This window comes from Triturus cristatus, chromosome 11, assembly GCF_964204655.1.
Source record: "Triturus cristatus chromosome 11, aTriCri1.1, whole genome shotgun sequence".
NCBI lineage: Eukaryota > Metazoa > Chordata > Amphibia > Caudata > Salamandridae > Triturus > Triturus cristatus.
This window is the reverse complement of record NC_140594.1, coordinates 1,143,244,493-1,143,258,469: the sequence shown is the minus strand read 5'-3', so window position 1 is coordinate 1,143,258,469 and position 13,977 is coordinate 1,143,244,493. Positions and strand designations below refer to the sequence as shown.

At 45.8% G+C, this 13,977-nt stretch overlaps 8 non-coding genes across 8 annotated transcripts; all 8 read right to left on the bottom strand.

Moving 5' to 3' along the window:
* Positions 1–1,439: 1,439 nt before the first annotated feature.
* Positions 1,440–1,511, bottom strand: TRNAG-UCC (transfer RNA glycine (anticodon UCC)). The gene has a single exon. It is a non-coding gene; the product is annotated as a tRNA-Gly (tRNA).
* Positions 1,512–3,032: 1,521 nt separating this feature from the next.
* Positions 3,033–3,104, bottom strand: TRNAG-UCC (transfer RNA glycine (anticodon UCC)). Its single transcript has one exon. It is a non-coding gene; the product is annotated as a tRNA-Gly (tRNA).
* Positions 3,105–4,625: 1,521 nt separating this feature from the next.
* TRNAG-UCC (transfer RNA glycine (anticodon UCC)) lies at positions 4,626–4,697 on the bottom strand. Its single transcript has one exon. It is a non-coding gene; the product is annotated as a tRNA-Gly (tRNA).
* Positions 4,698–6,218: 1,521 nt separating this feature from the next.
* Positions 6,219–6,290, bottom strand: TRNAG-UCC (transfer RNA glycine (anticodon UCC)). Its single transcript has one exon. It is a non-coding gene; the product is annotated as a tRNA-Gly (tRNA).
* A 1,521-nt stretch (positions 6,291–7,811) lies between these two features.
* TRNAG-UCC (transfer RNA glycine (anticodon UCC)) lies at positions 7,812–7,883 on the bottom strand. Its single transcript has one exon. It is a non-coding gene; the product is annotated as a tRNA-Gly (tRNA).
* A 1,521-nt stretch (positions 7,884–9,404) lies between these two features.
* On the bottom strand, positions 9,405–9,476 carry TRNAG-UCC (transfer RNA glycine (anticodon UCC)). Its single transcript has one exon. It is a non-coding gene; the product is annotated as a tRNA-Gly (tRNA).
* A 1,521-nt stretch (positions 9,477–10,997) lies between these two features.
* On the bottom strand, positions 10,998–11,069 carry TRNAG-UCC (transfer RNA glycine (anticodon UCC)). Its single transcript has one exon. It is a non-coding gene; the product is annotated as a tRNA-Gly (tRNA).
* A 1,521-nt stretch (positions 11,070–12,590) lies between these two features.
* On the bottom strand, positions 12,591–12,662 carry TRNAG-UCC (transfer RNA glycine (anticodon UCC)). Its single transcript has one exon. It is a non-coding gene; the product is annotated as a tRNA-Gly (tRNA).
* Positions 12,663–13,977: the final 1,315 nt, after the last annotated feature.

Below are 13,977 nucleotides of genomic sequence, written 5' to 3'. Positions count from 1 at the left end.
TCGTGCATTTGGTGTGGATACCAACATGAAAAGCTGTAGAAATTGTCTTGCAGTGGGTAAAGAACTGGGGATTGAAACCAAGGATAAAGCTGTGCAGAAGAGAAGAAATGGAAAGCAGCAGTACAAATAGTGGAAATGAGCATATGGGCAGCATCGGAAGCAAAGCAGCGAAGAGAAAGGGAGTAAATTCCATGAAATGCATAGGAGATTGATAAAAGCAGAACAAAAAGGGAAGAATTAAATTCAAAGCATGCCCCGAAAAACGTGTGAAGGTCCCACCTGTCATTTATGCTTCTAATTGGGTATCTTTACTTTCAAAGTATAGGGTTGATCCTTTGACGATCACTCTCTTGATTTACAGCAGAGACAGATAGTTGAGAAGTCTTTTCTCACATAGCTAGCACAAGCCTGCGCTTTTCCTTGCTGGCAGGGTGGAAATGACAGATTAGTCCTAGGAAGAAAAATCAAGCAATATTAGCAGAGGATGGTTTCGATCCATCGACCTCTGGGTTATGGGCCCAGCACGCTTCCGCTGCGCCACTCTGCTCCCTTGTGAAAGTGCTCTCTTTATGCAGAGGAGGAGCTTTCAGCGGAGTGGCAAGGGATTGGTGGGGCTCTCTCCTCATTTGCCTAAGCACATCGCAAGGTATGCTGGGTACAGAAAATCTTCATCTTCCCCACTCACAGTCAGTCATAACTGAAAGTGCAGACCCTCTTAGGAATTAGCCGTTTCAGGCCTTTACCAAGACAGCAGCTCTCTGTCCCTGTCCTTTCTCTGTGATCCTAGCACTAGCATACTCAGGATTTGGCTTTACCTGGGAGCCAGAGATCTACCCGGTGAGGGCTTGCCCGGTGTGAGGCTTTTGAGCGTTTGGGACGTGAGAGGACGCTGGACAGGAAACTATGCCAATTTGAAGTATCCAACCTTCCTGCTGCAGTGAGAGGCTCTTTCCGTGGAAATCTGCCACTTGGAGTCCTCTCAACTTGCCCTCTGATAAAACATTTTTCTGAGCCGCAGTTACATCCGATGGTTACAAGGTGGCGCTGCATTCAGGTGAGAACACAAGTATGCACAAAATCTTGGGGACTTTTGCCAGATTTATCGGTGGATCTTGCCTATTATTTTCAGAGGCTAGATATCGCCTAGAAATGCTTTTTAACATAGGGATGCTGGGGTTATAATTTCTGGTCGGGGCGCAGCCCTTTCATTGCCTGCCCCCAGCAAAATATTTATTATCAGCACATGTGAGTGGTGAGTGCTTTATGGAAAATAGCATATATTGGGACAATGAATGTAGCAGATGAGGCGATCGAGATGTCTACCTACGTGTTTGATTATTTTTTTATATAACGGCTGATTATTCTGTTTCTGATATTTCAGTTTTGTGACATGTTGCATTAAAATATATCCTGCTTGGAGAATATATAAATATTTGCACTGCGTTGGCCGGGAATCGAACCCGGGTCAACTGCTTGGAAGGCAGCTATGCTCACCACTATACCACCAACGCCCTCTGATGTGTGTCCTCTAGGTTCCAGATGTTACAACGCCGAGTGCAGTGGCAATCTTGCACCGGTTCCAATCGTGCAGTTGGTGTGGATACCAACATGAAAAGCTGTAGAAATTGTCTTGCAGAGGGTAAAGAACTGGGGATTGAAACCAAGGATAAAGCTGTGCAGAAGAGAAGAAATGGAAAGCAGCAGTACAAATAGTGGAAATGAGCATATGGGCAGCATCGGAAGCAAAGCAGCGAAGAGAAAGGGAGTAAATTCCATGAAATGCATAGGAGATTGATAAAAGCAGAACAAAAAGGGAAGAATTAAATTCAAAGCATGCCCCGAAACACGTGTGAAGGTCCCACCTGTCATTTATGCTTCTAATTGGGTATCTTTACTTTCAAAGTATAGGGTTGATCCTTTGACGATCACTCTCTTGATTTACAGCAGAGACAGATAGTTGAGAAGTCTTTTCTCACATAGCTAGCACAAGCCTGCGCTTTTCCTTGCTGGCAGGGTGGAAATGACAGATTAGTCCTAGGAAGAAAAATCAAGCAATATTAGCAGAGGATGGTTTCGATCCATCGACCTCTGGGTTATGGGCCCAGCACGCTTCCGCTGCGCCACTCTGCTCCCTTGTGAAAGTGCTCTCTTTATGCAGAGGAGGAGCTTTCAGCGGAGTGGCAAGGGATTGGTGGGGCTCTCTCCTCATTTGCCTAAGAACATCGCAAGGTATGCTGGGTACAGAAAATCTTCATCTTCCCCACTCACAGTCAGTCATAACTGAAAGTGCAGACCCTCTTAGGAATTAGCCGTTTCAGGCCTTTACCAAGACAGCAGCTCTCTGTCCCTGTCCTTTCTCTGTGATCCTAGCACTAGCATACTCAGGATTTGGCTTTACCTGGGAGCCAGAGATCTACCCGGTGAGGGCTTGCCCGGTGTGAGGCTTTTGAGCGTTTGGGAGCGTTCGGGACGTGAGAGGACGCTGGACAGGAAACTATGCCAATTTGAAGTATCCAACCTTCCTGCTGCAGTGAGAGGCTCTTTCCGTGGAAATCTGCCACTTGGAGTCCTCTCAACTTGCCCTCTGATAAAACATTTTTCTGAGCCGCAGTTACATCCGATGGTTACAAGGTGGCGCTGCATTCAGGTGAGAACACAAGTATGCACAAAATCTTGCGGACTTTTGCCAGATTTATCGGTGGATCTTGCCTATTATTTTCAGAGGCTAGATATCGCCTAGAAATGCTTTTTAACATAGGGATGCTGGGGTTATAATTTCTGGTCGGGGCTCAGCCCTTTCATTGCCTGCCCCCAGCAAAATATTTATTATCAGCACATGTGAGTGGTGAGTGCTTTATGGAAAATAGCATATATTGGGACAATGAATGTAGCAGATGAGGCGATCGAGATGTCTACCTACGTGTTTGATTATTTTTTTATATAACGGCTGATTATTCTGTTTCTGATATTTCAGTTTTGTGACATGTTGCATTAAAATATATCCTGCTTGGAGAATATATAAATATTTGCACTGCGTTGGCCGGGAATCGAACCCGGGTCAACTGCTTGGAAGGCAGCTATGCTCACCACTATACCACCAACGCCCTCTGATGTGTGTCCTCTAGGTTCCAGATGTTACAACGCCGAGTGCAGTGGCAATCTTGCACCGGTTCCAATCGTGCATTTGGTGTGGATACCAACATGAAAAGCTGTAGAAATTGTCTTGCAGAGGGTAAAGAACTGGGGATTGAAACCAAGGATAAAGCTGTGCAGAAGAGAAGAAATGGAAAGCAGCAGTACAAATAGTGGAAATGAGCATATGGGCAGCATCGGAAGCAAAGCAGCGAAGAGAAAGGGAGTAAATTCCATGAAATGCATAGGAGATTGATAAAAGCAGAACAAAAAGGGAAGAATTAAATTCAAAGCATGCCCCGAAAAACGTGTGAAGGTCCCACCTGTCATTTATGCTTCTAATTGGGTATCTTTACTTTCAAAGTATAGGGTTGATCCTTTGACGATCACTCTCTTGATTTACAGCAGAGACAGATAGTTGAGAAGTCTTTTCTCACATAGCTAGCACAAGCCTGCGCTTTTCCTTGCTGGCAGGGTGGAAATGACAGATTAGTCCTAGGAAGAAAAATCAAGCAATATTAGCAGAGGATGGTTTCGATCCATCGACCTCTGGGTTATGGGCCCAGCACGCTTCCGCTGCGCCACTCTGCTCCCTTGTGAAAGTGCTCTCTTTATGCAGAGGAGGAGCTTTCAGCGGAGTGGCAAGGGATTGGTGGGGCTCTCTCCTCATTTGCCTAAGCACATCGCAAGGTATGCTGGGTACAGAAAATCTTCATCTTCCCCACTCACAGTCAGTCATAACTGAAAGTGCAGACCCTCTTAGGAATTAGCCGTTTCAGGCCTTTACCAAGACAGCAGCTCTCTGTCCCTGTCCTTTCTCTGTGATCCTAGCACTAGCATACTCAGGATTTGGCTTTACCTGGGAGCCAGAGATCTACCCGGTGAGGGCTTGCCCGGTGTGAGGCTTTTGAGCGTTTGGGAGCGTTCGGGACGTGAGAGGACGCTGGACAGGAAACTATGCCAATTTGAAGTATCCAACCTTCCTGCTGCAGTGAGAGGCTCTTTCCGTGGAAATCTGCCACTTGGAGTCCTCTCAACTTGCCCTCTGATAAAACATTTTTCTGAGCCGCAGTTACATCCGATGGTTACAAGGTGGCGCTGCATTCAGGTGAGAACACAAGTATGCACAAAATCTTGGGGACTTTTGCCAGATTTATCGGTGGATCTTGCCTATTATTTTCAGAGGCTAGATATCGCCTAGAAATGCTTTTTAACATAGGGATGCTGGGGTTATAATTTCTGGTCGGGGCGCAGCCCTTTCATTGCCTGCCCCCAGCAAAATATTTATTATCAGCACATGTGAGTGGTGAGTGCTTTATGGAAAATAGCATATATTGGGACAATGAATGTAGCAGATGAGGCGATCGAGATGTCTACCTACGTGTTTGATTATTTTTTTATATAACGGCTGATTATTCTGTTTCTGATATTTCAGTTTTGTGACATGTTGCATTAAAATATATCCTGCTTGGAGAATATATAAATATTTGCACTGCGTTGGCCGGGAATCGAACCCGGGTCAACTGCTTGGAAGGCAGCTATGCTCACCACTATACCACCAACGCCCTCTGATGTGTGTCCTCTAGGTTCCAGATGTTACAACGCCGAGTGCAGTGGCAATCTTGCACCGGTTCCAATCGTGCATTTGGTGTGGATACCAACATGAAAAGCTGTAGAAATTGTCTTGCAGTGGGTAAAGAACTGGGGATTGAAACCAAGGATAAAGCTGTGCAGAAGAGAAGAAATGGAAAGCAGCAGTACAAATAGTGGAAATGAGCATATGGGCAGCATCGGAAGCAAAGCAGCGAAGAGAAAGGGAGTAAATTCCATGAAATGCATAGGAGATTGATAAAAGCAGAACAAAAAGGGAAGAATTAAATTCAAAGCATGCCCCGAAAAACGTGTGAAGGTCCCACCTGTCATTTATGCTTCTAATTGGGTATCTTTACTTTCAAAGTATAGGGTTGATCCTTTGACGATCACTCTCTTGATTTACAGCAGAGACAGATAGTTGAGAAGTCTTTTCTCACATAGCTAGCACAAGCCTGCGCTTTTCCTTGCTGGCAGGGTGGAAATGACAGATTAGTCCTAGGAAGAAAAATCAAGCAATATTAGCAGAGGATGGTTTCGATCCATCGACCTCTGGGTTATGGGCCCAGCACGCTTCCGCTGCGCCACTCTGCTCCCTTGTGAAAGTGCTCTCTTTATGCAGAGGAGGAGCTTTCAGCGGAGTGGCAAGGGATTGGTGGGGCTCTCTCCTCATTTGCCTAAGCACATCGCAAGGTATGCTGGGTACAGAAAATCTTCATCTTCCCCACTCACAGTCAGTCATAACTGAAAGTGCAGACCCTCTTAGGAATTAGCCGTTTCAGGCCTTTACCAAGACAGCAGCTCTCTGTCCCTGTCCTTTCTCTGTGATCCTAGCACTAGCATACTCAGGATTTGGCTTTACCTGGGAGCCAGCGATCTACCCGGTGAGGGCTTGCCCGGTGTGAGGCTTTTGAGCGTTTGGGAGCGTTCGGGACGTGAGAGGACGCTGGACAGGAAACTATGCCAATTTGAAGTATCCAACCTTCCTGCTGCAGTGAGAGGCTCTTTCCGTGGAAATCTGCCACTTGGAGTCCTCTCAACTTGCCCTCTGATAAAACATTTTTCTGAGCCGCAGTTACATCCGATGGTTACAAGGTGGCGCTGCATTCAGGTGAGAACACAAGTATGCACAAAATCTTGGGGACTTTTGCCAGATTTATCGGTGGATCTTGCCTATTATTTTCAGAGGCTAGATATCGCCTAGAAATGCTTTTTAACATAGGGATGCTGGGGTTATAATTTCTGGTCGGGGCGCAGCCCTTTCATTGCCTGCCCCCAGCAAAATATTTATTATCAGCACATGTGAGTGGTGAGTGCTTTATGGAAAATAGCATATATTGGGACAATGAATGTAGCAGATGAGGCGATCGAGATGTCTACCTACGTGTTTGATTATTTTTTTATATAACGGCTGATTATTCTGTTTCTGATATTTCAGTTTTGTGACATGTTGCATTAAAATATATCCTGCTTGGAGAATATATAAATATTTGCACTGCGTTGGCCGGGAATCGAACCCGGGTCAACTGCTTGGAAGGCAGCTATGCTCACCACTATACCACCAACGCCCTCTGATGTGTGTCCTCTAGGTTCCAGATGTTACAACGCCGAGTGCAGTGGCAATCTTGCACCGGTTCCAATCGTGCATTTGGTGTGGATACCAACATGAAAAGCTGTAGAAATTGTCTTGCAGTGGGTAAAGAACTGGGGATTGAAACCAAGGATAAAGCTGTGCAGAAGAGAAGAAATGGAAAGCAGCAGTACAAATAGTGGAAATGAGCATATGGGCAGCATCGGAAGCAAAGCAGCGAAGAGAAAGGGAGTAAATTCCATGAAATGCATAGGAGATTGATAAAAGCAGAACAAAAAGGGAAGAATTAAATTCAAAGCATGCCCCGAAAAACGTGTGAAGGTCCCACCTGTCATTTATGCTTCTAATTGGGTATCTTTACTTTCAAAGTATAGGGTTGATCCTTTGACGATCACTCTCTTGATTTACAGCAGAGACAGATAGTTGAGAAGTCTTTTCTCACATAGCTAGCACAAGCCTGCGCTTTTCCTTGCTGGCAGGGTGGAAATGACAGATTAGTCCTAGGAAGAAAAATCAAGCAATATTAGCAGAGGATGGTTTCGATCCATTGACCTCTGGGTTATGGGCCAAGCACGCTTCCGCTGCGCCACTCTGCTCCCTTGTGAAAGTGCTCTCTTTATGCAGAGGAGGAGCTTTCAGCGGAGTGGCAAGGGATTGGTGGGGCTCTCTCCTCATTTGCCTAAGCACATCGCAAGGTATGATGGGTACAGAAAATCTTCATCTTCCCCACTCACAGTCAGTCATAACTGAAAGTGCAGACCCTCTTAGGAATTAGCCGTTTCAGGCCTTTACCAAGACAGCAGCTCTCTGTCCCTGTCCTTTCTCTGTGATCCTAGCACTAGCATACTCAGGATTTGGCTTTACCTGGGAGCCAGAGATCTACCCGGTGAGGGCTTGCCCGGTGTGAGGCTTTTGAGCGTTTGGGAGCGTTCGGGACGTGAGAGGACGCTGGACAGGAAACTATGCCAATTTGAAGTATCCAACCTTCCTGCTGCAGCGAGAGGCTCTTTCCGTGGAAATCTGCCACTTGGAGTCATCTCAACTTGCCCTCTGATAAAACATTTTTCTGAGTCGCAGTTACATCCGATGGTTACAAGGTGGCGCTGCATTCAGGTGAGAGCACAAGTATGCACAAAATCTTGGGGACTTTTGCCAGATTTATCGGTGGATCTTGCCTATTATTTTCAGAGGCTAGATATCGCCTAGAAATGCTTTTTAAAATAGGGATGCTGGGGTTATAATGTCTGGTCGGGGCTCAGCCCTTTCATTGCCTGCCCCCAGCAAAATATTTATTATCAGCACATGTGAGTGGTGAGTGCTTTATGGAAAATAGCATATATTGGGACAATGAATGTAGCAGATGAGGCGATCGAGATGTCTACCTACGTGTTTGTTTATTTTTTTATATAACGGCTGATTATTCTGTTTCTGATATTTCAGTTTTGTGACATGTTGCATTAAAATATATCCTGCTTGGAGAATATATAAATATTTGCACTGCGTTGGCCGGGAATCGAACCCGGGTCAACTGCTTGGAAGGCAGCTATGCTCACCACTATACCACCAACACCCTCTGATGTGTGTCCTCTAGGTTCCAGATGTTACAACGCCGAGTGCAGTGGCAATCTTGCACCGGTTCCAATCGTGCATTTGGTGTGGATACCAACATGAAAAGCTGTAGAAATTGTCTTGCAGAGGGTAAAGAACTGGGGATTGAAACCAAGGATAAAGCTGTGCAGAAGAGAAGAAATGGAAAGCAGCAGTACAAATAGTGGAAATGAGCATATGGGCAGCATCGGAAGCAAAGCAGCGAAGAGAAAGGGAGTAAATTCCATGAAATGCATAGGAGATTGATAAAAGCAGAACAAAAAGGGAAGAATTAAATTCAAAGCATGCCCCGAAAAACGTGTGAAGGTCCCACCTGTCATTTATGCTTCTAATTGGGTATCTTTACTTTCAAAGTATAGGGTTGATCCTTTGACGATCACTCTCTTGATTTACAGCAGAGACAGATAGTTGAGAAGTCTTTTCTCACATAGCTAGCACAAGCCTGCGCTTTTCCTTGCTGGCAGGGTGGAAATGACAGATTAGTCCTAGGAAGAAAAATCAAGCAATATTAGCAGAGGATGGTTTCGATCCATCGACCTCTGGGTTATGGGCCCAGCACGCTTCCGCTGCGCCACTCTGCTCCCTTGTGAAAGTGCTCTCTTTATGCAGAGGAGGAGCTTTCAGCGGAGTGGCAAGGGATTGGTGGGGCTCTCTCCTCATTTGCCTAAGCACATCGCAAGGTATGCTGGGTACAGAAAATCTTCATCTTCCCCACTCACAGTCAGTCATAACTGAAAGTGCAGACCCTCTTAGGAATTAGCCGTTTCAGGCCTTTACCAAGACAGCAGCTCTCTGTCCCTGTCCTTTCTCTGTGATCCTAGCACTAGCATACTCAGGATTTGGCTTTACCTGGGAGCCAGAGATCTACCCGGTGAGGGCTTGCCCGGTGTGAGGCTTTTGAGCGTTTGGGAGCGTTCGGGACGTGAGAGGACGCTGGACAGGAAACTATGCCAATTTGAAGTATCCAACCTTCCTGCTGCAGTGAGAGGCTCTTTCCGTGGAAATCTGCCACTTGGAGTCCTCTCAACTTGCCCTCTGATAAAACATTTTTCTGAGCCGCAGTTACATCCGATGGTTACAAGGTGGCGCTGCATTCAGGTGAGAACACAAGTATGCACAAAATCTTGCGGACTTTTGCCAGATTTATCGGTGGATCTTGCCTATTATTTTCAGAGGCTAGATATCGCCTAGAAATGCTTTTTAACATAGGGATGCTGGGGTTATAATTTCTGGTCGGGGCTCAGCCCTTTCATTGCCTGCCCCCAGCAAAATATTTATTATCAGCACATGTGAGTGGTGAGTGCTTTATGGAAAATAGCATATATTGGGACAATGAATGTAGCAGATGAGGCGATCGAGATGTCTACCTACGTGTTTGATTATTTTTTTATATAACGGCTGATTATTCTGTTTCTGATATTTCAGTTTTGTGACATGTTGCATTAAAATATATCCTGCTTGGAGAATATATAAATATTTGCACTGCGTTGGCCGGGAATCGAACCCGGGTCAACTGCTTGGAAGGCAGCTATGCTCACCACTATACCACCAACGCCCTCTGATGTGTGTCCTCTAGGTTCCAGATGTTACAACGCCGAGTGCAGTGGCAATCTTGCACCGGTTCCAATCGTGCATTTGGTGTGGATACCAACATGAAAAGCTGTAGAAATTGTCTTGCAGAGGGTAAAGAACTGGGGATTGAAACCAAGGATAAAGCTGTGCAGAAGAGAAGAAATGGAAAGCAGCAGTACAAATAGTGGAAATGAGCATATGGGCAGCATCGGAAGCAAAGCAGCGAAGAGAAAGGGAGTAAATTCCATGAAATGCATAGGAGATTGATAAAAGCAGAACAAAAAGGGAAGAATTAAATTCAAAGCATGCCCCGAAAAACGTGTGAAGGTCCCACCTGTCATTTATGCTTCTAATTGGGTATCTTTACTTTCAAAGTATAGGGTTGATCCTTTGACGATCACTCTCTTGATTTACAGCAGAGACAGATAGTTGAGAAGTCTTTTCTCACATAGCTAGCACAAGCCTGCGCTTTTCCTTGCTGGCAGGGTGGAAATGACAGATTAGTCCTAGGAAGAAAAATCAAGCAATATTAGCAGAGGATGGTTTCGATCCATCGACCTCTGGGTTATGGGCCCAGCACGCTTCCGCTGCGCCACTCTGCTCCCTTGTGAAAGTGCTCTCTTTATGCAGAGGAGGAGCTTTCAGCGGAGTGGCAAGGGATTGGTGGGGCTCTCTCCTCATTTGCCTAAGAACATCGCAAGGTATGCTGGGTACAGAAAATCTTCATCTTCCCCACTCACAGTCAGTCATAACTGAAAGTGCAGACCCTCTTAGGAATTAGCCGTTTCAGGCCTTTACCAAGACAGCAGCTCTCTGTCCCTGTCCTTTCTCTGTGATCCTAGCACTAGCATACTCAGGATTTGGCTTTACCTGGGAGCCAGAGATCTACCCGGTGAGGGCTTGCCCGGTGTGAGGCTTTTGAGCGTTTGGGAGCGTTCGGGACGTGAGAGGACGCTGGACAGGAAACTATGCCAATTTGAAGTATCCAACCTTCCTGCTGCAGTGAGAGGCTCTTTCCGTGGAAATCTGCCACTTGGAGTCCTCTCAACTTGCCCTCTGATAAAACATTTTTCTGAGCCGCAGTTACATCCGATGGTTACAAGGTGGCGCTGCATTCAGGTGAGAACACAAGTATGCACAAAATCTTGCGGACTTTTGCCAGATTTATCGGTGGATCTTGCCTATTATTTTCAGAGGCTAGATATCGCCTAGAAATGCTTTTTAACATAGGGATGCTGGGGTTATAATTTCTGGTCGGGGCTCAGCCCTTTCATTGCCTGCCCCCAGCAAAATATTTATTATCAGCACATGTGAGTGGTGAGTGCTTTATGGAAAATAGCATATATTGGGACAATGAATGTAGCAGATGAGGCGATCGAGATGTCTACCTACGTGTTTGATTATTTTTTTATATAACGGCTGATTATTCTGTTTCTGATATTTCAGTTTTGTGACATGTTGCATTAAAATATATCCTGCTTGGAGAATATATAAATATTTGCACTGCGTTGGCCGGGAATCGAACCCGGGTCAACTGCTTGGAAGGCAGCTATGCTCACCACTATACCACCAACGCCCTCTGATGTGTGTCCTCTAGGTTCCAGATGTTACAACGCCGAGTGCAGTGGCAATCTTGCACCGGTTCCAATCGTGCATTTGGTGTGGATACCAACATGAAAAGCTGTAGAAATTGTCTTGCAGAGGGTAAAGAACTGGGGATTGAAACCAAGGATAAAGCTGTGCAGAAGAGAAGAAATGGAAAGCAGCAGTACAAATAGTGGAAATGAGCATATGGGCAGCATCGGAAGCAAAGCAGCGAAGAGAAAGGGAGTAAATTCCATGAAATGCATAGGAGATTGATAAAAGCAGAACAAAAAGGGAAGAATTAAATTCAAAGCATGCCCCGAAAAACGTGTGAAGGTCCCACCTGTCATTTATGCTTCTAATTGGGTATCTTTACTTTCAAAGTATAGGGTTGATCCTTTGACGATCACTCTCTTGATTTACAGCAGAGACAGATAGTTGAGAAGTCTTTTCTCACATAGCTAGCACAAGCCTGCGCTTTTCCTTGCTGGCAGGGTGGAAATGACAGATTAGTCCTAGGAAGAAAAATCAAGCAATATTAGCAGAGGATGGTTTCGATCCATCGACCTCTGGGTTATGGGCCCAGCACGCTTCCGCTGCGCCACTCTGCTCCCTTGTGAAAGTGCTCTCTTTATGCAGAGGAGGAGCTTTCAGCGGAGTGGCAAGGGATTGGTGGGGCTCTCTCCTCATTTGCCTAAGCACATCGCAAGGTATGCTGGGTACAGAAAATCTTCATCTTCCCCACTCACAGTCAGTCATAACTGAAAGTGCAGACCCTCTTAGGAATTAGCCGTTTCAGGCCTTTACCAAGACAGCAGCTCTCTGTCCCTGTCCTTTCTCTGTGATCCTAGCACTAGCATACTCAGGATTTGGCTTTACCTGGGAGCCAGAGATCTACCCGGTGAGGGCTTGCCCGGTGTGAGGCTTTTGAGCGTTTGGGAGCGTTCGGGACGTGAGAGGACGCTGGACAGGAAACTATGCCAATTTGAAGTATCCAACCTTCCTGCTGCAGTGAGAGGCTCTTTCCGTGGAAATCTGCCACTTGGAGTCCTCTCAACTTGCCCTCTGATAAAACATTTTTCTGAGCCGCAGTTACATCCGATGGTTACAAGGTGGCGCTGCATTCAGGTGAGAACACAAGTATGCACAAAATCTTGGGGACTTTTGCCAGATTTATCGGTGGATCTTGCCTATTATTTTCAGAGGCTAGATATCGCCTAGAAATGCTTTTTAACATAGGGATGCTGGGGTTATAATTTCTGGTCGGGGCGCAGCCCTTTCATTGCCTGCCCCCAGCAAAATATTTATTATCAGCACATGTGAGTGGTGAGTGCTTTATGGAAAATAGCATATATTGGGACAATGAATGTAGCAGATGAGGCGATCGAGATGTCTACCTACGTGTTTGATTATTTTTTTATATAACGGCTGATTATTCTGTTTCTGATATTTCAGTTTTGTGACATGTTGCATTAAAATATATCCTGCTTGGAGAATATATAAATATTTGCACTGCGTTGGCCGGGAATCGAACCCGGGTCAACTGCTTGGAAGGCAGCTATGCTCACCACTATACCACCAACGCCCTCTGATGTGTGTCCTCTAGGTTCCAGATGTTACAACGCCGAGTGCAGTGGCAATCTTGCACCGGTTCCAATCGTGCATTTGGTGTGGATACCAACATGAAAAGCTGTAGAAATTGTCTTGCAGTGGGTAAAGAACTGGGGATTGAAACCAAGGATAAAGCTGTGCAGAAGAGAAGAAATGGAAAGCAGCAGTACAAATAGTGGAAATGAGCATATGGGCAGCATCGGAAGCAAAGCAGCGAAGAGAAAGGGAGTAAATTCCATGAAATGCATAGGAGATTGATAAAAGCAGAACAAAAAGGGAAGAATTAAATTCAAAGCATGCCCCGAAAAACGTGTGAAGGTCCCACCTGTCATTTATGCTTCTAATTGGGTATCTTTACTTTCAAAGTATAGGGTTGATCCTTTGACGATCACTCTCTTGATTTACAGCAGAGACAGATAGTTGAGAAGTCTTTTCTCACATAGCTAGCACAAGCCTGCGCTTTTCCTTGCTGGCAGGGTGGAAATGACAGATTAGTCCTAGGAAGAAAAATCAAGCAATATTAGCAGAGGATGGTTTCGATCCATCGACCTCTGGGTTATGGGCCCAGCACGCTTCCGCTGCGCCACTCTGCTCCCTTGTGAAAGTGCTCTCTTTATGCAGAGGAGGAGCTTTCAGCGGAGTGGCAAGGGATTGGTGGGGCTCTCTCCTCATTTGCCTAAGCACATCGCAAGGTATGCTGGGTACAGAAAATCTTCATCTTCCCCACTCACAGTCAGTCATAACTGAAAGTGCAGACCCTCTTAGGAATTAGCCGTTTCAGGCCTTTACCAAGACAGCAGCTCTCTGTCCCTGTCCTTTCTCTGTGATCCTAGCACTAGCATACTCAGGATTTGGCTTTACCTGGGAGCCAGCGATCTACCCGGTGAGGGCTTGCCCGGTGTGAGGCTTTTGAGCGTTTGGGAGCGTTCGGGACGTGAGAGGACGCTGGACAGGAAACTATGCCAATTTGAAGTATCCAACCTTCCTGCTGCAGTGAGAGGCTCTTTCCGTGGAAATCTGCCACTTGGAGTCCTCTCAACTTGCCCTCTGATAAAACATTTTTCTGAGCCGCAGTTACATCCGATGGTTACAAGGTGGCGCTGCATTCAGGTGAGAACACAAGTATGCACAAAATCTTGGGGACTTTTGCCAGATTTATCGGTGGATCTTGCCTATTATTTTCAGAGGCTAGATATCGCCTAGAAATGCTTTTTAACATAGGGATGCTGGGGTTATAATTTCTGGTCGGGGCGCAGCCCTTTCATTGCCTGCCCCCAGCAAAATATTTA